Source organism: Falco punctatus, assembly GCF_963210335.1.
Source record: "Falco punctatus genome assembly, chromosome: 5".
NCBI classification, from domain to species: Eukaryota; Metazoa; Chordata; class Aves; order Falconiformes; family Falconidae; genus Falco; species Falco punctatus.
Genome location: NC_137584.1, coordinates 37902409 through 37928560, shown reverse-complemented (window position 1 = coordinate 37928560; position 26152 = coordinate 37902409). Strand labels below are relative to the sequence as shown.

Here is a 26152-nt window from a genome sequence, read left to right as displayed (position 1 = left end):
CGTGAGCCAGCTCACCAGTTACATGTTTATAGCTGGGACTACTTCCACTGCAAATCTAAAGTCAGACTCCCAACTTCTACTAGCCTTTGTTGTACTTCCAGGTTTTTGAAGGCAACAGATTTACATGAGGGAACTTACATGATGTGAGAGAGGTGTTCCTTTGTGCTCTCCCAAGAGCCTACTGCGAATACCCAGCCCTGTACCCTTTACAGATATAAGGTATCCTGCAAACGCAATACAAATTTCTGTTACAGCAAGTCATTACAGAGGCTGAGGTCTTACTGACTTCGTATTTTTCATAATTATATTCCCTCCCTTCATATACGCGGACATTTTTCTTTTACAAACATGTAACAGACAGCTAAAAATTATGTTCTGGACATGATATTCTCAGCTTTCTCAGCAAACCCTAGTAGTTACCATTGATCCTTACTGTTGTGTCCCAGAGACACTTACGGAAAATACAGTAATGCTTAAAAAAGCTCTAGCCAAGCAGTGCAAGGACTGAGTTATAAGAGGTTGGGCAAGCTTATCTCAAGTAATATTGGGCTTGTATCAAAGTTCCCTGCTCCAGAAAGTTATGGTGATCATAGCAAATATACTGCAGTGTTTTACATTTCTCTGAAAGTAACAGCTTTTGAAGCAATACAATTAGAAGATAATTTGAACCTCTGCTAGGAATGAATGAATACAGACATTTACATGAGTCTGAATACGGACTTAAATATCTGAGTATGCTAGCAATTCCATTTTGTCTTACTGAGGTTCTTGTATGGTGCTTGTTAGATTTTCACATTGCCTTAACTGGGTTTGATGTCCCCTAAATATGGCTATCAAAAAGCATAGTGGCAAGCCTAAGCTGTTTTTCTAAGACCCCTTTCCGTAGCCAGTGAGGCTTGATGGCCAGGACTTAATTCACTCTGTTTATATTCAGCACCTATTTTAACACAGGGTGACAGCCCCTAGGAATGTCTCCCCATCAGTTACAGAGTGGTGGATGTACCTTAGATGAAGTTACTTAGGTAACTTTTAGGCAGCTAAATGAGCTAACATCAATCGTGCTAGAAGTATGCATTCTTCTATCATCTTCCCAAAGGGAATATATCGTATGCCACGTATTTGGGACATGTAGGTTTTTTGGGGGGATTATGTTTGCTTAGCTATGCTTTCATATTTTAATAACAGAAAAGAAGAGAAATCAAAGAAATACCCTTATACCACTGCCACAACCATACTATTACTTCTGCTTTTGGGGGGTCAGCTTAATTTTTAAGTTAATATAATGAATATGCACTCAAGATTTTGGATGTTGGAGTTAACTACAGTCAGTCATTTCACAGGCTGTGGCTAAAAGCACTAACAGGCACTAGGGTGCCCGATAGAAACAAAAAGAGCACACGTAACTTCATTGTGGTTTTATACCATATTTGTAGTACAAGTAGTGCATTTCACTTGCTAATTAATGGAAAGCAGTGAACTTTTAGAGATTAGCAATATGAATTCTCTTTATTTTTATTTTGCCTGTGGCAGGTGATTCATCGTTAAAACAATGTACTGTCTTCAAAGCAAGTCATTCATGTTGCTGTACTTTGCTCTAACAAAGGGTTTACTAACTCATAAATTTTGCCACACTCAACAGTTGATTTCTGTTTTGGCCATGGTTTTAGATACTTGCAGCCTGCTGCTGATGTCTCAAATAAGGCTGGACTGAGATTATAGCACAGATCTGCTCTACAAGATCTGGAGAGATGTTCTCCCCTGGGCTCAGGGGAAGAGCTTTATGAGCACGATGTGCTCTGTGTAACATCAGCCCACACTGAGGCAAATCCTGCTCAGCTGAGTAAAACCCAGGTGCTAGCTCTGTTACTGCAGTTCTGCTGACCCGTTACGAGTGGCTGGCGGCTGTGTGGGATGTTAAGTGTTAGCACTGTTGGCAGGAACTCAAACCCAGATGCTATGGAGTCAGTTCCCATCACCCACACGTAACCAGCATCGAGGACAGCAAAAGCCTCACTGCTTGCACAGCTGCCTAAATCCACAGGCTGGAGAAACTGCACAGGAAATGTTAAACTAAGCTGGATAGTGCTTTTGGTAGGGTAGGGCGCTTTAATTCTCTTTTGTGTAGCAGTGCCTAAACAGATTCCCAAGTTAGTGGAGCTTGGCAAACAATAAAACAATAACCAAGCAATGGCAAGGATTTCTTTATCACTGTGAGGCAAGACATTGCCATTCTGATCTCTCATTCCAGGAGTGTGTCTGCAGGGAAGTATAAGCAGCCAGTGAAACAGGTCAAAAAGCATGGCCCCGTCTCCCAGCAAGTGCTCTCTTCACTACGTGCAATGGCCATGGTACTATCATCTGTCCCTTGTACTCTACTGATGATCTTGTTTAATTAGAATGGGCAAAGAGCCTGGAAGGGAAGGTTAAGCTGTCCAGGAAAAACTTTCTTTTAGAAAGAACAAAGAAAGCTAACAAATAATGAAGTCCACCTTTTTAGGCAGATCTTTCCTGAAGCTCTTTCAGAAATGGACTGAGGAGTACACCCCATGCTTCTCCAGGAATTATGAAGTCTTTTGGCTGTTTTCAAGTGTTATTAAGCTGTCAGCAGCTGGGACAAAAAAACAGAATCAAATGCAATACACAAATATCAGTTGTGTGGTTTGCATTTGATTCTCAGAAAACAGCTGTGCATTTGGGAGTTTTTCCATGAAAGACAGAGGGGACTTCTTTGTCAGGGGCCAACATGTCCATTGAATGTATCACAGGAGAGACCATGACATCACCATTTGAATATGTGATTATTTTTATAGAGCTTAAAGTGTAATTGCATTGCTACATATCTATAGCTTAATTTTACCTGGGTGACAAGCAGCTATTTCCTCCCATACAACCTGATCAAAATTGAAGTAATGTACAATTCAGTAGAAGTTTTCTTTCAAAATGTTGACTTTTATTAAGAAGTCTGAAAGAAGTCTGACTTTTGCAAAAAATACTCAGCTTAGCTGCAACCATAATTGAAAATTTGTCCCTGTTGGAGAAATTATTCATCTAATTGCTTGAAGACAACTTCGTGCTGCAAAGTTCATAATTATAATTACTCATTCAGTATAAAACACAGAAAAATAGCTAGCTATTCATATACTTCGTGTTCTGCAGATATAATGTCTCCAGGTATTGCCTAACTACCTGTTGTTTGAACATGAAAAGTGCTCCCCATTCAAGAGCAAAAGTAGTTATTTTCACTGTTGTCTTCGAGGAGAGGAGACTGAAAAGAAGCGCTGTAAATAAAGACTTATTCCCATGCATGAATTTATGGAGATTTGTGTTTAAAGGTTGCAGTAGCCATGAAGTTCTCAGGGCACAACCATTTCCAATGCCCTTATTTTTCACCTATAACAAGATCTCTGTCTTGTGCAAGCTAATAGGACAATAACAACAGTTAAAAGCATATGACATATAAAAAGAATAGAAACTGATAATCAGCATCACATACCACTATTATCTTATTAGAGTTCTAGTAGAATAAGGGAGTGGCTTTTAAAGATGATATAACTATATAAACTTTTACTATTTGTACAAAGCCATAGAGCTCAGATGAGCTTGCTTTGCACTCAGTTCCGGCATACATCTCCAGCACTGTCCATAAACCAATGTTGATGTATGGTGATTTCAGGCAATACGTGAATGTTTACCTGGACAAAGTTATAGAAACCCCTGTGGGTAGGTGACTGTGATCCATGTGGCATCACTGGGCAGTCACTGGCTGGTGCATACTAATGCCTCTTCATGAAACTAACAAATCAAAATGGGGTCCCTGAAGAAGAGATGGATGGGGGTGTTCTGTCTCTCCTCAAATCCTAACCACTGCTCCAGTGATCCAGATGAATCTCAAAAATTTCTTTTATCTCATTATGGTTTGAAGTGTTCAGACACTGGTTAACACCAAAGGAGTGCTTAGTTTCCCAAATGCAGCTTCCCAGTACAAAACATGGAAAGCCCCACACTATAAATTGTCATTTGAGAACTGAATACTGATGCTGTTGAATTTAATGTTAAAATTCCCATTGATTTTAATGAGAAGAGAAATGAGCCCTTGGGGCTTAAAGAAAAAAAAATACAGAAGGGGGTGGGGTGGGGGGGAAGCCTAATCTCCCCTATAGCTTGGAAGGCAAAATTTGTATATGATACTCCAAAGCACTGATCTAACAGCACCTTAGCCCATAGTAGAGTTTGAGTCAGTGCAGATGTACAAAGACTGCTTTGAGTCAGATGTCAGGAATCAGCTGGAAATGAAGTGTCGCTCAGCTAACTGTGTCACTTGTTCAGCCAAAAAAATATTCTGATGCTGTTCACAGAAGGGGAATAATACTTTGCACGCAGTTCCCATTTTGTTCTCTTCCTTGTCGCAGCAGCTGAATCTGAATGACATCTTGTTTAATTGTTCTGCACGACTCCTGAACATATGAAGTTCTTTAGCTTTTGTCCCTATGCATCACTACACCAAGTTTTAGAAAATAAATATTTGGGTGGGGTATGTACTGATGTAGTTAAATATCAAGTAAAGAAAGTATGTTTTCATGCACAATCAATTCCTAACCATCCGGCTTCATTCAGTTGTCATCTGTGGTATGCTTTGATATGTTTAACAAGCTGTTTCTTTCCTAAAACAATACTTTGTAATATTACCATTTTTACAGTTATCAGAATGTTGAACGTTACTTTTTTTTCCTGTAGAAGCAAGGATAGGCATACATTCTCCATGTAACACAAACAGCTGTGGGCTTTCAGAGCTTCAGAACAGTATTTGTTATAAAGGAAAATGTGTATGTAGGAATTGTGAAAAGGAGGCTGAAAGATACATTTAAAACATAGCAGCTGCTACGTAAAATTATATTGTATTTTCTCAAGCGAAAAAGCAAGAGAAAACTTAAATCCAACCAAAAAAAGACAATGTAAATTTATTTGCCCCATTTCATAGCTTTGATAATCCTTTTAAGTTCATAAAATAGGCTAACATAACAGACAGCATTTTAGGGACATAACTGTAATCCAGAATTCAATGCTTAAGTGCATTGACACTTCACAATCTGTGGTTGTTGCTACCAGCCCTTTCCAAAGGCAATAAATGAGTTTTTTAAGTGTTGGATGAATTTTCAGTTACCCATGCAAAGGCTATTCATGAATTTAATGAGAACCTCCAGCAAAATCTCTGTGAGACTGATATATGCAATCCTTGCAGAAGGACATAACATCAACTATTTTTTGAATTTGACTGACTCTAAAAATACTAACTTGAACAGTTGTCCTCTTTTTTTTTTTTTTTTTTTTTTAATGGTCCATGAAAGAAAGGAAAAATCCATATTCAAGTCTTGCCATTCCTTTTGCACCCCAGAGTAACTGACAGGGAGAAAAGGGGAAGAGCAATGGTTTGCAGTTTTTCCCTTATTAATTTGAGTTTCACCAGTTAGGATGAAATGACAATAATCAGAGAATAAAATTTAAATAGAATGGAACTATAGAAAAATGAAATCTAGTATAGACAAAAATATAAACAATGGAAAACTCCGCTATATAAAAAATTAAAGAAAAAAATCCAACTATGAAAGCTAAAAATAGGGAAGCAAGAATGAGAACAAAGAGAAAGTATCTGAACGTAAAACCTTTACCGCTCATCGAGTTATCCATAGAATGGCATTGCAGTCAACAAGACATTTGAGATCCATTTCCTAACAGCCAGAAAGGACAGAAGAAAGGAAGGAAGGAGGGGTACCAGTAGCAATCCCAGTTGTTCGGTAAAAAATCAAGACTTCAGGGTTCACAGCTAATCTTTTAGTTTAAATGTTACACAATCCTTTTTATTTCTAGTTAGAATTAGATGTGTTGTAGCATGTATCAATGGAGGAATGTATAAGATTTATAAGAAGCTTGTGAATGCTTAATCTGATTTATGTGAGTTGCAGCAGAGCAACCCATTGACACAGGACCTGGTAGAATTGAGGTTATGAGTACAGAAACACTCAGGGGTTTTACTGTAGGATAATCCTGAACACAGAGGTGCCTTTGTGCTTAATTTCTACTTGCTTTAGTGGAATCTGGCTGTGTTAACTTAAACTCATGCCCTTGAGAATATTCTCCAATATGTCAGCTTTCCAGTTCTTACATTTCTCTTCCAGTATTAAATTAACACCTTCTCCCACCAAACCTAAGGGCTGTCCAAGCTCTTTGACTTGTGACTGTGGAATTTATTCTTTCTCATATGAGAAAACCCAAACCTCAAAAATTATGTGGGTGTCTTTGTGTTTTGTTTTATTGGCTTTTTGTGTGTGTGTGTTTTGGGTTTTTTTCTTCTTTTTTCTAACTGCTGAGAGTTTTAGTTAACAGACATTTATTCTGCTTTTAAGTATGACCATATAACACATTTCCTCAAGTCCAGCATGAGACGCAGTCTCTTATCTTGGCAGTTCATTTGTGCTCACAGCAGTTTGCACCTGCTGCTCCAAGAACCCTTATCCTAGAAAAACTTTGTCTTCTGTGATCCCATAGGACTACTTAAATTTCACTTTAAGTTAAATGCATACAGAGCAAATACTTTTTGACATGGTGTTTTTATTAATTTAAGCTTTTTTTCTCTCTTCTGGTTAACTTTTTCCAGCATGAGAAAGGTCCCTACTGTATTTCAGATTTAGGAAAAAAACCCACCCTGCAACAGTTTGTATACAATAGCAATTGAAAATTAGCATCTCAGGGCTCAGTAAACTGCAACACATTAAAATTATTTCCAAACAACTTAAATAATCTGAGACTTTGCCTGATGGATAGCTATCAATCAGTTTTTGAATTGGAATAAAATGAGAGATGATGAAGAAAATATAATTCAGTTTTCCTCAGTCTAATCTACTTACTAAACTTCTGTATTTGCCAAATGTAAATAAACACTTCACTCTACTCTTTTTTTTTTTCTTTCTCTCTCTCTCCAGCATACTCCCAAATAGTCATGTATATACCTATTGGAAAAAAATTTCTTTGAACAGATTTTAGACCATTGGTTCAGAAAATGAAGCCTTGAGTAAAAAGGGAATTAGTGGATAGACAGGCAGAGGACTTGATCCTCAAATGACCAAGTTAAGCACATGTTAATGCTTGGAAAATAAATATTCTTGCTGTTTGGGAAGTGGGAAAAGTGAAAGGTGCAAGATGCTGTCTCTCAGCCAAAAGCATAATGTAATATTAATTGTATTATTTGATTTACCTTTCTTCTACTTTATTTGTGTTTGGTTGTGTTCATGTTATGCTAGATCTAACATCTGCTATGAAGCATTTACATTATAAAATACTACTAATATTTATGCAACATTTTTTGCAAATACAATTTTTTTACACTGGAATTAGATAGTCCATATTCTAGAATATTCAGTTAAAATATGCAAATGGAACTTCTGTTCCACTGTGGCATCATCCTCTTGCAACAGCACACAGGAGATTGTTCAAATAATGTTGACATAGTTGTATCTGAAGTTAATTACTGTCACACATTAGTTAATTTAGGGGATGAAGTTGGTTTGAACTAAAACCGGAATTTTTGTATTGAAAAAAAAAAGTTAAGCCAAAATTTTTTTGGCAGTGTCAATACTTTTCTTTCAAAAATCAAAAGGTTTTTGAAAGCAACCCATTCTTAAAAAGTCTCTGTTTCAATAGCTTGCCATTTTCCAAAGGAAAGTGTTTCATCCTGCAGTTCTCCAACAGCTCTAAACATTTCTCTAGTGTTAGGCCAGCACACATGGGAAGTGTTCATTTCCACTGACTGCATGAAAAATTGGTTTCAGGACACAGATGTTTGCCGTACAATAAAACTACTAATTTGTATTTGACTATTAACTTCTTTTCAGATATTCCATTATGGAAAAGTATGCTTTCTCTGATTTTCCATCTTCCCTCTTTATAACAACACTGGTTTGCTTTTCATGCCAGAGTTGTAGGGTCATTAAGAACCCAAGTTAAACAAATCCTGAGGTTTTCAAAAGTTTTATCAAAAAGCCAACTTTTCCATATAGCCAAAAATGCAGAATTCAGGATTCCATCCATTCATTAAACTATATTCTACTTTATGAGTACCTGTTAAGGAAGAAATTGAAAGAAAAGGAAGTTGTATCACAGTACAAGTCAATTCTGTGTTTTGTACAGTTCATAACACTTGGATATTTCAAATTACATTCCATTAATAGCCCACATTGTCAATTACTTAAGTAACAGTCACAGCTTCAGTAGTAGTTTCACATTTCTCAAGGAAGATGCAATATTTTTTTTTCTGTCTTGTGCATAGTGCAGGCCCTTAAAACCATGATTTAATGCTTCATTCAATTTTTTTTTTTAATGTATTTGAACTGGGTTTTTTATGTCATTCCAGTTTGACATTTAATGCTTAAAGATGTGTACTTAGGGCGAAACTTTTGGTACACAGATGCCACTACAATTTTGCCACAGATCCAGTTAAGTTGGGATGTCAGCTTCTGGCCAGGCAGACTCCCAGGTGGGAGGAAGAGCTTCTTCATTCTGCACATGGAAGACAACATTGGAATTTTTGGAGTTCTGCTGGGCTGAGCAGGGCTTTGTATGGAAGTGACCTTTCATATGACTTTCCTTAGACAAAGAGTTCAAGAAAGAAGCTCAACAGATGGAAAATGTGTTCCTCCATTTCCCCGTTTCTGTAGATGGGAGAATGGCAACTTACCACATGTTGAGGTACTGACATAAAAATCTTTCAATGGAGAAAATTTAATCTTTAATAGTTAATTTTCCCATTGCAAAGTGTCAGGAAGCTATGCAACTGCTTTTGAATTTCTATTAGTTAGAGATTTTTTTTTCCCAGGAACTTCTCACATAGAAATACAATACCGCTGAAAAACTTAATTTCTGATACAGGGTAGAACATCTGAGGTTCCAAGTGAGTTCAGAAATCAGGCTTTTTACTCCAGGGCTCTTATACTGAGGTGACATCTTCTGCTACCATTTCTGGGGAAGTTCAATGACTGGGCCAGGTTGCCCTGCTTTGGTATGTTGACTTCTTTAGGACAATTTCAGACCTTTTTCTGGAATGAACAACTCTGATGTTCAGGATAATTTTCAATACACAGAAATACCCTTTGACTTTTTCACAGAACCAGCAGTTGTTGGAAGATACCTGTCTGCACTGTACTCATAAGACTTTTTCTACCTGTAAGATGGTCCAATGTCTCATAGAGACACTACAACAACACTCTCACAAAAGTGAATAGTTTCTGATGTTTGATAATTCTGAGAGTTACTGAAGCATTTATCTTTTCCTGCTAGATCAAATCTCTTCAGGTCCAGGGATAAACCTTTAGTCCAAGCAAAAAATACATCATTGTTAGTCGAACTCAGTTAAGTCCTTTCACCAGTGTCAATATGATTTTCCATGTATTTTAGTGGCTGCTTTGTTATTAACAAACACTGCAGATAACTTCCAAGAGCAGAAAGCCAAATTTTGGTTCATTTGGAATCTGATAGGGTTTTTGAGTTTTTCCTGCAAAAATAATGCAGCTGAAAGTCATACACTGAGGGGCTGGATTATTTCTCCATTACTTTTAGAGCAAGCTGATGCCAATTTTTTACAAGCATCTCACACCTTTTTTTTATAACCTAAATAAACCAGGAAGGATGTCACTGCTGTGCAAGACACTCATACATTAATGAATGATCTTCAAACCTGTTCCCACCTTTTTATAATTAACAGATGAAGATTGTTACATAGTGAATCAGTTTAGCAAAGGTTGATTGCTGGATACAGATCTCTTTCCCACCAGGCAGAACATGATGGGCAAGATCCACACCTGCCTGTTTTCAAATGAGTCACCAGGTTTGCTTTGGCAGCCAGTGGAAAGAGATAGGAACTTTCAAAAGATGATCCTTGCCATCTGAGACACTCGCCTTCAGAGGCAGCAAATTGTCCATTGGAGATGACCATGGACTAGAGCCAAAAAAATCGGGGGAAAAAAAAGAGAAATCAGATATCCAACTTTCATGAAGTTCTGTAAAGTCATTACACACATTGTTACTTCTTTCTCATATACAGCCTGATAATAAAGACAACATGTCATGTAAACAAGATGATTCTTACCATGTCTGCTTTGTACAGAAAATTGCAGAGATTTTTCACCTCTCCAAATGGTCCTAGATGTATTTCACGGTAATATCAGGTGCACTGTCACAAGCTACCTCTACTAGTGTACACATTAAGACTTCAACAGACATTAACAAAGTTGTAGCTTTGCTGAATTCAGTGTCATGCATCTCTTCTACCATTGATGGAATCTCATCCTTTGCACAGACTTTTTTACCCCATTAAACACTGGGAACTTTACAGTTAGCTACAGAACAAATCTATTTGTTCTTGAACTGGAGACCGGAACAGATTCATTCTTGTGGATTTCCATAGGAAAATGACTCCCTAGTTGTAAAGAATCATTCCTAACAGTTGCAGCTGTGATTACTTCAGGATGGTATTGAGAATATATATATACAAAATAATCTGTTCTCCCAAGTAACAAGTGAGAAGATGAGAAGAAATGTCCTCAAGTTGCACCAGGGGAGGTATAGATTGGATATTTAGAAAAATTTAATCACGGAAAGAGTTGTCAAGCGTTGGAACAAGCTGCCCAGGAAGTGGTTGAGTCACCATCCTTGGAGGTATTTAAAAGATGTGTAGATGTGGTGCTTAGGTACATGGTTTAGTGGTGGACTTTGCAGTACTGGGTTAACGGTTGAACCCGATGATCTTAAAGGTCTTTTCCAACCTAAATGATTCTGATTCTATGATTCTACAGTCCTCACATTTAAGCTATAGAGAGAAATCATTAGAACAAATCAGATAATTGTCTAGGAGATATTTTACTACAAGGCAAGATTTCCTTCTAAGGTCTTCTATATGCATTCCAGTACTGTTGAAGGAGGCAATTTTCCCTTACTTTTCAAGGAAACAAAGAAATTCCAGATGGCAGTAGGCTAATTGTGAATGAAGTCCAAATATAAAGCAGTGGGAAAGCTGCAATCACAAAACAATCAGGCATGATTCCATTACAGTCCTGCAGTTAATGCTTCACTGATTCATCACATCCTGACTAAGGATATTTCCATATATGTTTTGAGCAATGAGGAAAAATCTCTAGTGGGGCCCAATGGGCGAGCAGCCAGGTTGCAGGGACTGGCTAACAGCGGTGCCACGTGGATGCCTCCAGCCAATAGACGGTTCCTCTGAGATGCCTCCAACCAGTAGACGGTTCCTCCTTGCTACTCTGGCAACTTCATTGTCATGGTTTAACCCCAGCTGGCAACCAAGCACCACAAAGCCACTTGCTCACTCCCCCCCACCCAGAGGGGTGGGGAGGAGAATCAGAAAGGAATGTAAAACTTGAGGGTTGAGATAGGAACAATTTAATAATTTAAACAGAATAAAGAGGTAAGAACAACAATAATAACAATAACAATAATAATAATTAGAATGGAAAGGTGGGGAAAAAAGTGGGTAAAATCCAAAGGAAAAAAGAGAAGAAAAAAAAAAAAAAAAAGTGATGCACATTGCAACTGCTCACCACCCACTGACCGATGCCCAGCCAGTCCCCGAGCAAAAATCCCTCCCCCACCAGCTAACCTCCCAAGTTTATATACCAAGCATGATGTCCCATGTTATGGAATACCTCTTTGGCTGGTTCAGGTCAGCTGTCCTGGCTGTGTCCCCTCCCAGTCTCTTGTGCCCATCCAGCTCTCTTGCTGGCAAGGCCCAAGAAACCAAAAAGTCCTTGACTTAGTATAAACATTACCCAGCAACAACTAAAAACATCATTAGGGTTATCAACATTGTTCTCACATCAGAGCCAAACACAGCACTGTCCTAGCAACTAAGAAGAAATTCCATCCCAGCTGAAACCAGGACATTCATCTATTAATTCGTGAACCTTCTTTCCCTTCTTGCTCCCTACAGTCTTGCTAATATTAACAGAAGTTTTTGTACCATTTGTAAAAACTTTCAGAGATTCCAAATTACTGTGGGTTTGGTGACAGTGTCTTACCAAATAAGTTCTCACACCATTGTAAGAGGTTAGTAAGTCTCTGAGACCAAGACTGACATTGCCTTCATTACATCGTGGAACCTGGACATATCTTTACCTTCACAAGCAGTAACTTCTGTTGACTGCATTTACAGATGAACTATAATCCCCAACTCTAATTATGTTCCACATAATCATCACAGATCTAGATTCTAGTTAAATGGTTCCATTCAGCTTTCCCAAACATCGACTTTGATGCGTGTCTGTTATTTTCCAGCTCACACTACTTATGAATAATCTATTAATGTAAATGAAAAAAAGCAGCCTCAAAAAAAAATATTTTATAAACTCTCTCCCTGGCTGAATTTCCAGCAAGAAAATTTATTTCCAAAAGTCTTTCTCCAGCTCATATACAAAATAAGTAGGAGCCATATACATACACACACACACACACACACATATATATATTTTTATATATGTATCTCCTACATCATCTGCCAGATCTTACCATCACCTCTCACATACTACATGGATCTTTGCCTGTTACAAGCAGTACTAAACCCAAAGATTCTCCATAAAATGTCTTGAAGTTTCAATTTATTTCAAATTGGCGGTGAACATTAATAATTACTTTACTCATGTCCTCAGATTTAACTTGAATTGCTTAAAGCTCCTAATCTTTTGTGCTTTATCACCTATGAAGTAGGACTTCAGTTTCAAGAACATTCCAGTCATTTCAGAGGAACATCTCACTTCAATATCTGATTTTGTTTGATGTATTTTTCTGTTTTAAAATATTTGAGTTTTCCAAGACCATTATGGACTGAGAATTAGATAACTTTTCAGATATAAAGCCAGAACATGTGCTTTCATGCCATAAAATTTTTACACTCAAAGGCAAGAATTTATAAATTAAGATATTTATTATCTCAAAGCAAAAAAAAACCACAAACCCAAACCAAAAAATGACAAGAAAAATACCAGAACACCACAAGAAGCTGTGGCAAATGCAGAAAAAAAGAGCAGCGCACATAATGTTCAAACACTTACCCCACTGGGGATTTTTTTTTTTTTTAAATCAGTGAAAGAAAATTATAAAACTATACATGAATGTGTAAATAACTTCCAGCTACAAAGTGTGTTTCATCTGTAGTATGTTTGTCTTCTGATGTAGTAAGGTCTAGATTCAGAAAGGCATCAGACACCTTGACTTAACTTTTAGTGCAACAGATACAAGATGTTAACTCCATGAATAAGAAACACATTCTTTCTGCACCAATCAATTATCCAGCAAAAGAGGTCTGTAAGTACTCAATGGAGCACCCATGTCCTTCAGTGATGTAGATAAACAAATAAGAAATGGTGCTGTATAAAGATTTAAATGCAATTAAGTACCTATACTTCCCAACACACGTAGAAAAGGGAGAGTTACTTTCAGGTTAGTTTTTATTTTTATTTTCTTATTTAAAAAAATGTAACCAACATTATATTGTCTCTCTACAGCACCTTCATAAACTTGTTCTGTCACTGGAAAATATTTAAAAAAAAACAATGCAATAACACCCCCCAACCCCTTAAGTCCAGCCAAATATACATACATTTTCCAGTCTGTTATCCATGGACATTTTTTGTTATTTCATACAAATCTCTAATGGAAAACAGACAGATATATTGCTAAAGCTTTTCACATGCTAATAAACATAATTCAAGCTTCTATTACATCACTTCCGAACAATATAAGCATTTCTCATTTCAGGGACCAGGGTCTGGCACTCTACTTACACTAAATACTACCCACCCCAGAAGTAAGCTTATTCATTTAAAACAGCAAGGCATAAATCGGAATTACTACAGTCTGAATCAGTAACGGCATGAAATTGGCTTAAGTTTGCTGACGTTTTGTAAAAGGTAAACTGCCACACCGTTTTGTCTAATAGATTTACTTCTGGAAAACATTTAAATAACACTTTTCATGATACTTGGAAACCATTCCTGAGTCTTTGTAGAGCAGGTGTATTAGGAAATGACCACCTGGGAAGAGAGAAGCCTTTGTAGCCTTGAAATGCAGAGAAAACTGAACCCATCACAGGCTTTCTTGTGCACTACTACAGTGGGTGGTCTATGGTTTATGTACCCCATCTAAACACAGAAAACAAAACATGGGTCATGACCATTCATCTACAGTAGCTTTGGCCCACCAGCATGGGAACAGCTACTGCAGGTCTGACAGAAGGACAGCCCATGCCAAGCCACCAGAGCAGGCTGCACCCTGGCCATCACTGTTATAATAGGAACTGGGTGAATGTCTGTTTTTTCCACGTAGCTCATTCACTGAAATCAGCAATTTTGTGACCACTGAAACTCTTCACAAATACATATCTAATTTGGTAATAAGATCTGAATGAGGGTAAGAAAGGTTTTATTGTTTGTTTCTAAGTGGTGTATTAAGGCCACATGCAGTTATGTTTGATTTTCAAATATTTTCAGAAGGAAAAAAAAATAACACAAGAAAAAAAAACAACCAAACAAATGGGCAATTTCATTGCAGCCAAACAGAATTTTTTGCTAAGCTGGAACAAAACTGTTGAGGGTGAATGTTTTATAAAGCAATTGGAAACTTTTTCATTCTGGATCAATGGAAATTACACGTTGATTGTGTGTGAGTTTATACATCTAACCGAAAAATCAGTTTGCACAGCTGTATACTAGAATATCTAGAAGAGCTGCTGGCAAATTCAAAGAACATTCTCTACAGCTTCGTCTTTCACCCTTCCTCACCTCTCAGGCAAACCTCATTCACCACCCCCAAGGCATCACCCTTCACTCAGAATCCAGTCCCTCCTATAGGTGATCACATTTGATCTATATCTAAGCACTACAAATCCTTTATGCCCAACATGTGACATCCAAGTGGCTGCTTCCTTACCTATCCATAGAAGTAAAAATCTCTTAGAATTTCTTCTCATCTCTGAGGCACTGTCCGAAATAACCTTTGTTACTGTAAGGCAGTTGCAGGTGTTAACTTCATGTGGGAGGGCTTCCTCCTCTCCTATCAAACACCCTGACCAAAGCAACAAATATCCAGTGTTTGGCTGTACTTTGAAAATCATTCAGAGCAACAAAACCTATTGCTTACATTTTGTGATTTGTAACACCAGTCTTTTTTCTATAATTGCTAGTAGTGGCAGCAGCAAGAACTTTTGTGTTTATTCCCAGTGACCCATCCCATTAGAGACTACCTCCTCAATGATATCTAACCTCCTTAGAGACACTCAAATTGCCTTATAGAAATCTTTCTTATGGGTCAAAAAAAATCCCAACAACAACAAAACCAAACACAAAACCCAGACACCAAACCTGACACCATTAGATTGTCTGTGCAGTGATGCCCTTGCATTTTGAATGCTTTGTGAGTTTTCTGATGTTCTTTTGAATCTACCTATTGTCTCACTTCTTGTTTCAGCAAAGCAAAGCAAATCAAAGCAAATCAAAGCAAAGCAACGCAACGCAACGCAACGCAAAGCAAAGCAAAGCAAAGCAAAGCAAAGCAAAGAAAAGCAAAGCAAAGCAAAGCAAAGCAAAGCAAAGAAAAGAAAAGAAAAGAAAAGAAAAGAAAAGAAAAGAAAAGAAAAGAAAAGAAAAGAAAAGAAAAGAGAAAAGAAAAGAAAAAAGAAAAAAAGAAAAGAAGGTTTTGAGGCTCACCATCTAGCTAGGCAAATGTCAGCTTGCCAGTGTGCAATTCATGCTACTCACTCAAAAGACTGCTTGCTTTATTCTGTCAAGCTTCGATATTCTAACAAAACATCTCCTCTGCAAAAATCTTTTTTCACTTCTTACCCTTAAATTATCATAGTTTCAGCAACACTAATGCTCTGGCATACTTGGTGTTGACAAACCACAGTTAGATGTGATAAATATGTTTTGAAGTTCCTTTGAAACTAAATAAATCACTCACCAATATTCTTCCAGATCAAGACAAAGAAGGAGCATTTTGAAAGGGGCAAGAAAATATAATGCATACCAAAGCCAAACAGTATTTAATGGTAAACAAGGCAGAATGAGTTATGTGCAATGATCTGATAATTGTGTTTACCACACTGTGATTAATTTAGACAATAAATCAATTTTCATATCACCATCATATTTTGGAGATAAACTTGCACTGAATTGATCCAAGAAGTCATGTTTTTTATCTGGGATCAACTCATCAGAATAACTGATGTTAAACAAAAGCCTATATTTCTCCAGGTGGAGCAAATCATTTTGCCACACTCCCACAGGTAGAACCAACCAGTCTTACTGAAGTGCTTAGCCTAGTATTTAGCATGGTTTCACCAAACACCTACACGCCCTATGAAGACAGCAAATGACATAAGGCTCCTGGATGATCTGCTACCAATTTTCTTCACTTAGATGCTTCCCTACCCTGACCTGACATGTGCAGGGAAAATTGTGTGTGTCCAGAGTTAATTTCGTGAGACATATATCACTTCCATCTACACTGTAGGCAACCAGTAGGAAAGTTTGGGGATCTGTCTAATGCCTTCTCAGAAGGAGTACCTAAGCATCAAGGCATAGTGGCAGTGTTATCGGTATTGACCCCATTGCAGAAAAGATTCACTCAAGAATTAAGTGACTGGGACCTATACAGCCTTATTGCCTATCAGCCTCAGGCCAAACTGTGGAAAAGATTGTGCTCTGCACTTTCTTTTGAAGCCATGACACTATGAAAGCAAGAATGCAGGAGGCTTGGAATTGAGAAGTGTCCATCAAAAAGTTTGCTCCTACCCTACTAGTTGCTGGAAGTATTTTTATTTAAAATCTTCATCAGTGACCTTGAAAAGGCAAAGAGAATTGAAGTTTCCAAGTCTGCAGGTGATATTAAGTTCTTCTGAGTAGTCAAATGCTGTGCTAATGATGAGGAATTTCAGAAAACTTCACAAAACTCAGAGAGAAGGCAAAAAGCAGAGACATCTTGTAGATACAGGCAAAATAATACATAAAGTGAAAAAATAGTCTAAACACCTATACTCAGTGTTCAACTTGGAGTTCAATAGTTGCCCAAAATAATTTAATGTTTGAAAAAGAAAAGGTTCAGTGACAACATGGAGGATCATAAGACTGAGGTTTATGAAACCATGAAAGCTGTCAGTAAGCTGGGTGCCCAGCTGTTGTCACCAACACATGCAACAAAAGAACTGAGTGGCAATCAGTGCCACAAATAGGTAGAAAACAGGTAGAAAGCATTTTTTCTTTACTTAGTGGGTAGTGTAGGAGCTTAATGCCAGAGAAGGTGAAATAATGGATTTGAATGTTAATGCATTGCATTGGTTTTGTGTGGCAAAGTTTTGTAGTGGGGGGTCAACAGGGGTGGCTTCTGTGAGAAGCCGCCAGAAGCCGCCCCATGTCTGATGGAGCCCATGCCAGCCGGCTCCAGGATGGACCCACTGCTGGCCCAGGCCGAGCCCATCAGCCACGGTGGCGGTGCCTGTGGGATAATGGATTTAAGAAGGGGGCGGAAAATTATGAGCAACAGCAATTGCCGCTGGGGAGAGGAGTGGGCCTGTGTGAGAGCAGCAGCCCTGCAGCCCCCAGGCCAGGGCAGGAGCGGCAGGAGGGGCTCCAGGCCCGGAGCAGGGGTTCCCCCCCAGCCCGCGGCGAAGCCCAGGCTGAGGCAGGCTGTCCCCTCGGCCCCGGGAGCCCACGGCGGAGCAGATCCCCCCCGCAGCCCGTGGGGACCCCACGCCGGAGCAGGGGGATGCCCGCAGGAGGCTGTGACCCCGTGGGCAGCCCGCGCTGGAGCCGGCTCCTGGCAGGGCCTGTGGCCCCGCGGAGGGGTGAGCCCAGGCCGGGGCAGGGCTGCTGGCCGGGCTGTGACCCCGCGGGGACACACGCTGGGGCAGGTCATGGGGGACCGTCTCCGTGGGAGGGACCCCGGGCTGGAGCAGGGCAGGGTGTGAGGAGCCTCCCCCTGAGGGGGCAGGAGCGGCAGGGACAGCGTGTGAGGGACCGACCCCAGCCCCATGCCAGTGTCCCTGCACTGCTGGGGGAGCAGGGAGAGAAACCGCGGGGGGGGCTCAGACCGGGAAGAAGGGGGCGGGGGGGCGGGGGGGCGGGAAGTTTTTTAAGTTTTGATTTTTAGTTCTCGTTATCCTACTGTGATTTGAATAGTAATAAATTAAACAAATTTCCCCAAGTCGAGTCTGTTTTGTCTGTGACAGTAATTGGTGACTGATCTCTCCCTGCTCTGATCTCAACCAACAACCTTTTGTTACTTTTCCTCTCCCCCATCCAGCTGAGGAGGGCAGTGATGGAGCAGCTTTGGTGGGCACCTGGTGTCCAGCCAGGGTCAAACCACCACACACATGCCAAAAAGACAGACAAATTCATGGATAATGTATCTGGAAATGGATATTAAAAGCACAAGACAAGAATGTGTATTCTAATATCGCTAATAAAACAATTTTAGATGCTGAGGGAAGTGACAAGAATGGATGACAAGAAGTGGCCAGACTTTTCTCTCTCCCCATTATGATCTCCATTTACCATTGCCAAAGACTGAATGAGGGCAGATGGATCCTTTGTCTGAGCCAGTAGGGCATTTCTTATGTTCTGCATTCTCCTATTTACCAGCAGCTAAATGGAAATAGGTTTCAAAAATCATTGGGAAAACAGACATGGTCTCCTTGAAATTAGCCTTCCTCTGTCCTGTATTACAGTTGATTCTGCACTGCAGTTTTGATGTTTAAATACAGATGTTTTTCATCTTCTCTGGTAGTTCAGAATAGCAGGGACCAGCTACAGATTTACCTCTCTCAAAACTGTGTACTGGCAACCAGATTAAGTCCCACCATTTCACTGACGTAAGTGGAAGTACACCAAAGCTTCAATCAAAGCTGTGTTTCAATCAAAAAAAGATTCAATAAAAAATGTATATTATGGAAAAAAGTTAGCTATTTAGATACACACACATGTAATTGAATATAAATAATACAAAATAATTGGATTAGAACATCTAATAGCTCTTCTTTTTAGTCAGGTCTCAGGTCTTATTCCTACTGAATGTGCATGTCTTTCATAAAGATGAGGGATTAATTTTCTCCTGCCTGCCCACTGCTGTCTTGCTCCTTCCTCTGAAGCTTTTCATAGTGACTGATGTCAATATTAGAGCAACAACAGTAGGTCTGATCCAGCCTATGAGTTTCCACATTCTTTAAGCCAAAAGACACAAAACTATTTTGAAGCCTCCCCCCCCCCTCAGTTTTAGTGAAAATACTCTCTAAAAGGGAGATGAATAATAATTTTCCTCCCACCTGCTTAGTTTTATTAATATTTTTCCACTTGTCACTTTTCCTTAGGAGAAGACATCCTTTTGCCACATTATGCCAGCAGTGGCCACCTCTGGCAGGCCAACACTGACACCATGCTTGGCTTTGGTTCACCAAAAAGCGTTCCCCCACTGCATTGGCCAGGCAGGCAGCAGCAGCCCAATGCAGGGTGCTGCCACAGGTGCACACACCTGTCCCAGCCCCACCAGCCTCTCTTCCCCACAGGAAGGACCTGGCCCGGTGCCACATGCCACTGGAGACAGCAGTGGCACTGCCAGCGACGGATGCGGTCTCCACCCTGCGGCCCCTGCAGCATGGGGGGACGCATGTTTCCCCAGGACCCTAGCACAAACCTGCCAGACAGTCAGAACCCTGTGCCATGGTCTCCTCTGGCTGCATCCAGAAATCTCCACCTGTCCCAACTTTTTGCTCAGGTGGTTGCATATACCAGCCTGTTCTCATTCTTCCTGGTTTTAAATTCTCCCAGCATCTTTTTTTGTGTGGAGGGTTTTTTTGGGTGTGTATGTGGGGTTGGTTTTTTTGGTTTTGTCTTTAGGGTTTTTTTTAATTATTTCATAGACTTCAGCTTTCACAAGTGCTAGTCTGCAAATGCTGTTTAGAACCAGTGCTTACAGCACCCAAGAGCTTCACCTTTTCTAGTATTTAATATTATATCTCCCAGATAAAAGACAAGTATTCCACTGAACAATTTAAACTGAGACAATTTTTCATTATCATTAACGTAAAAAAAAAAAAAGTTCTTAGTGGGGCAGAAGGCATAGGAAAATTCAGAATTTAATCATGGAAGCTACTTTCCCTAAGGATTGTTCTGCCATCAGCCCCTGAAGGATTGAGATGCATCATTGCTCTTGAAGCTCTCTTCTGGGTGTCTCAGGTAGTCCCTGAAAGCTGCCTTCCAGCCATAGCAGCAGATCTTTGTCCTCCCAGTTTCCTTCCCAGACTGAAGCAAATTTTACAGGTCAGGTTGCCTTTGCCTGCGGGAGATGTGCAAGTGAGTACACAGATGCACAATGAGAACCTGTAAACAACTCACTAAGGATGTTATTGTAGTGCTAAGACAAGTTAAATACTTATATCTTTAATATAGCACTTTTATGTTGCTGTTAAAGTAAATTAATATTAATTTCTATACATAGAAATGCCCCTTCTGATATGCCCGTGGTTGGACTTTTGTAGTGAAGTATGATTTATGAAACCACATACCGGAATAATGACAAAATTAAATCACCAGGCTCAGGTCTGACTGGAAATTAAATTTCAAGTTGTTATTTCTACGTTATAAAGAGATAGATAGACAGAAGCTAAACACTTGATTTATCCCTGCAGAGAATCCAGTGATAATAAAAATAAGTAGATCAAACAATATTATCCTTACCACAGCAGACAAAAATTTATTACAAATCTGAACTCCATATGGGACTAAATCCACCCCTAGAAATAATAGCAACATATATGCTGCTCAAGTTACATTTTTGATAAGGGTTCAGGCTACAAATTGTGCAATTCAAATACAGCAAAGTAAAAACAAAGTCTGCAAACAGATTTATTTTTAATTTATTTAACACTACCAAGAAAATAAAGTTAACTATCTCTTTCCTATAAATCTGCCAACCTTCAGGCCCTAAGGCAGTCATCAATACAAATTCCTGACATATAAAGCATGCATTGACATCAGAATCGTACATATACATTAAGTCAGAAAAGTATGGAATGCTTGAAATTTTTTAGCTATGCTTACATTGCTGTGCAAGTCCACCCTGCCGTGCTCATGGATTATAAATTTGAGATATATTCAAGTAAGAAAACAGAAAAATAGAAATAAGAATTCAAGTGAACTCACAAAACTTTATAAGTAAAAAGCACTTAAGTTTTTCTTGCTGGTCATCTCTAAAATCACTGTTTTAATGAATATCTACTTATCATAAGAACAGAAAGAACAGCAGAAAATGTAAAATGGTAATCTTGTAATCAATCACCTTCATTAATGAAAGTGCTTTACGATTGAAACTGTTAGATGGAAATAACTAATGGCAAGTGAAAATACCCAAATGGGTGACAGCCTTTCATTTATTTCACTTAAATTTATTTATTCATATTGTGTATTCAGACAGACCTATGGCCTCAAGCTGCCTCTAGAAATATTTCTACCAAGTTTATTTCTCTCAGAGAAGATCTGTTAGAATAAAATAAAGAACAAGAATTTTCTCAGCCTTTGATCTCAGGAGTTACTGAGATAAGTGCAATACAGTGGATATTATTCAGGAGAGTATGCACGTATTCACTTCAGCTGACTTTGGATCACACAAGACCCTGAACTATTTTCTGCCACTTTCCTCATTGGTCAGGTTAAGATAATTTCAGGAAGGAAAAGCAGTTTAAAATAACGTTTTGCTGGGGTTTATAATATGATTTTTTCCCCCATAACACTTCTGGGAGAGTAATTTCATGTAAGAAAATGTTCTGTACCATGGACCCATGTCAATAAAATGTAAGTTTTTCTCTACTTTAAAAACACATAATCTTAAAGCACACTTTCTGTGGCTACTGAAATACAAGCACATGCTTGCACACCTGCTCAGACAGCTGAATGAGCCCTGTGATGCAGTGCAAAATGCACGCCTACAGAAGGCCTGCCCTGGCTTATCTGACTGGTTCCAACTATCTCTGTTCTTTTGTTTCAATTATCAGATTTTGTTTTATTGCGGTGCTTGGAAAAGATCATGTAGAGTAGAGTGAAAAGGAAGAGATCAACATGAAAGTGGAAAAAACAACTATTTCTAAGCCACATGTAAAATATAAAAGACAAACTCTCCAGTCCATGCAAACCAAAGGAATAACCCAAATTTTTGGGGTTACCTGAGCTCTATGGCAATCATATTTGGAATGGGTTTACGTGTAGACATTGAAAATTGAATAGTTGTAAACGCTAAAAGGAGGATGCAACTGCAGCTATGTGCCTTTGTTGAAGAGTCATTGCACAAAGGAAAGATTTAACTAAGTCACAAAAATAATCATCTGTTGGAACCTCAGTGGATAAATTTTCTGACATATTTCATATATGGTGCGATCCAAACAAAGCAGGTTAAAGCAATGCCTGGCATCATCATAAAAATTACAAGTGTGTCAGAATTTCTAACACAAACTTATTTTTTTTTAATGAGTTTACAACAATTTTCAGGTCCATCAGAACAAAAATTCAAATATAGGCTGTTAACCCTATTCGCCTTCCTAAAACATATATATAGAAGTGGTTTAAATTGCCTTTACATGTGACATTTCTTTCTTTTGTGTGGTTTTTGTTTTTATTTTTTTTTTCAAAATATGACCTAGGAAAGTGCAAACTGGTTTTTCAAAGCTGAAAGTTTTACACACTTTATAACATTAAGATGGTGCTCTTAATTCTCAAAATCTTTATTAGAATTTCACATTATAAAGTAGGCTTGAGTTAAACCTCAGGTGGATATCTGTTAATAAAAAAAACCCACACAAAAAAAAAACCCAAAAAAACCCAGACTGCACTGTACTTACAATGATAGATGAACAGATGAAATTACTTTTTTTTTTTTTAATATTATATCAAGCTATTCAGATTATAGCAGATCTTTTGTGACAAATATTTGTGAACAAGTAGCCAAGTCTCCATACCCACTTTCACAAGTATAGGAACTTTTTTCCGTTTGGTTTAAGAGCCTTATTTTAATTTGATAGCAAAATGTTAATCAGTCCAAAACATATTAGGGTTTAGGATTACGACCCTTGACATGAATCTTCCTCAGAAATCTTTAGGAATATATAACAATATGGGAGCCAGTGGTACTGCTGTGAAATTTGCTAAATATAAAATGAATTTGAAAAGTCTTTTGGCTGATATGAAATTCACTGATAGAATTAGACTCCAAACCATATGCTTATTCCTTTGGTGCTAGTGGCAGTACATGCATGAGTGTATATTTGTAATCCATATTCTCTGAAGGAACAACCAAACAGAAGGTGCTCAAATATTAATTTATATTTCTCTAATTTTAATGGATATATACTATGTAATATGGACAAACGTAGGTAAAAGGTAGGCAAAAATACATTAATGCTTCCAGTGCAACTATGAAGTCAAATATATAATCCATCTGATGATAAACCAGCTGTGAATACTACCAGGTATTAGGGTCTGCCTGTAAAATACTGGTAATCAAGCAAATGCAGTCCTATTCTGCAGACAGTGGGAAAATGCCCTGTCATTCAGAAGAACCTAAGAAAAAGCCTTCAAAATTTCATGCATTTAACCAAAAGTGTTATGCTCTGGTAATTTCCTATGAATTCAGGGCAAATAAAGTATGGAAGTTTCAGAAAACAAGAGAAAATTTCTCTTAAATCTGGAGGCACTGGGGCCAAAACACAAAAAAAAAACCCCAAAAACCAAACAAATCCCCAGGTATTTCAGAAGCTAGGTGATCTGAGTATTTGCCAATGACTACACAGAAAAAGGAAGAATATCTAGCAAACATGTGAAAGCATAGCAGAGAATCATAACAACTCCTCTAATAAATCATTTCTTCCATCAAGTATGAAGGAACAATTAGAATCAAATAATATAAACAGAAGTACCACTATTAATAATAATTTATATATATATATGTAGTTTATAACATTTTGTCTCAAAAAACTTAAGACACTGAGGATGAATGGAAGGTACTTGTTTAGAAGCTTTATAACCAAAATATTCATTACAGTGAAAGAGTAGGCTTAGTTTCTATAGGTAAAGGACTTAAAGACAGAAAGAAAGCAAAAGCAGAAGAGACAAATGTTTATACATTTTGATACCTGAACACATGTAACAGACCATTACCTTTTGATATTGCCTTAATTTCCTTTAGGTTGAAGTTATGAACATACAGTAAATACTGTGTAACCTCAACTTCTAAGGTAGCTCCAACAAGGCATGTCTGTTATACCTTTCGCAAGTTATCAAATCAATCACAGCCTCAAAAACAATACGAAACCAAATTTTAGCACTGTCTTTTCCATCTCATCTAGCTACTGTATTCCTATCAGCCCTACAGCATGTGAGTTTGCTGAGTTAACTCATGTTAGCTCAGTTCCTGTACAACCTATTAACCTCATCTACTGAAAACATTTAAATAAATAATTTCCTATGCATTTCCTGCAAAACCAATGCTGATTACTACAGTTATGAAGAGATCAGTAACCTACTTTCCATTAAGTTCTCTTCTTAGTAACATAATGTCCTTATAAATGGTTGTATTAGAAATGCATTTACAAACATTGAACATTGTACAGATTGATTTTTATTAAGTTAAATTTTAATTATATGTCCTGAAATATCCTTAATCCTACCTGTGAGAGAAACAATACAGGAAATGGTAAAACAGCTATCATTCTCTGACTGCAAAAATATGTCTAAAAAGGGTTGATGTTAGGATAATTAACAGCCAATGAGCTGAGCATTCATTCATGAGACAGTATATAATACCATTATCCATTGTTTTATATAACACATTTTAGGGGGATTCGGTCTGGTTTTGGTTTTTCCTAAACACTGTGGCAAATCAGGCTTAAAAGGATCAAAATTTGGCCACAGATATGCAGATCATATGATCCAGAAATTTTCTGGAATAAGAGAAGCAAATGGCCTACGCATGGAACAAAGGCTGAGGGCCTTCCTTGGGGTGGTTTTCCACATGAAGATGCAGCAGCTCTTAGCTATGACAGAAGCATCTAGATGACTCCCTAAACTGACTTGTAAAATTCCCCAAGCTTTGATGCCATATGTCTTCTGTACTTGGTATTTTGAAACGTTTGTTTCAGTGCCTAGCTCTGAAGTTTGTTAACTAAATATTGCTCTGTGTGATGGAAAATATAAAGTGGAAAAGCATTAAGAATAACTGGATAACTAAATTACTGGAGGATTCGGAATGTAGAAGAAGAGACAACATGTATATAATTGTTTCAATGTACTATGTAATTAGAGTACACTGAGTATCTGTAATTGCTTGTCAGTGCAAAGCAGAAACATTTTCTATAATGCAGTTTGCTTTTTAAAATGAGAAACATACCTCATCAAGAGCAAATTTTCCAAAATGCAAATTTTAGGATTATTAAAAAAAGAAAATTGGATAGGTTTTCTCCATTTTAATTGGCCATTTTTCACAGACTTTTTTTCCCAAAATTAGCTATCTCTGGGTTAAGAACAAATAAATTTTTAGTTTCACCTTAAAACAGGCATTCACTTCAGATACAATACTGAAGTGTTTAATTTCAGGTGAAGAAAGGAAATGTTCCTTTTTTTGTACTTACCTTAAAAAAATGGCCTACAAAAGTTACAATGACTTCTCACTAAGAACCAGTAGATATCTGTCTCTACTTCTAGAAAATATGTAAAACTTTTCGTTGCACTTCAAAAAAATCGGTGTTCCTCAGTTAGAAACAAAGAATTATGAGTGCAAACAAGACCCAACAGAGAGTTGTCTAGACCCCCACAGCTGGAAACAATGACAGATTTTCCTCATAGGTCAATGAGAACAGAAAACGAGTCAAATTAAAAATACCACTTTTCTTGCTAATAACTGGGGCTTGAAGAACTGAAAATTCCTTTAACTGTGAAACAGAGAACTTGGTATTAGTCTTAAAGTAGACAGAGACTAAGTAAAAGAGAAAACAGGCTCGAGGCACCATGGGATGAGCTGAAAAAGAAGAAAACTGAAGACGGGCGTATTAAACCAAATA

General features: G+C 38.1%; 1 protein-coding gene across 1 annotated transcript in view; it reads left to right on the top strand.

Annotated features, from left to right (window-relative positions):
- The first annotated feature begins 1138 nt into the window (after nt 1-1138).
- LOC308064285 (UPF0669 protein C6orf120 homolog) overlaps nt 1139-26152 on the top strand; it is a 361466-nt gene continuing 336452 nt past the window's right edge. The window contains exon 1 of the transcript XR_013928325.1: nt 1139-11523. The gene's annotated coding sequence lies outside the window, so the exon portion shown is untranslated. The remainder of the gene's footprint in view (nt 11524-26152) is intronic.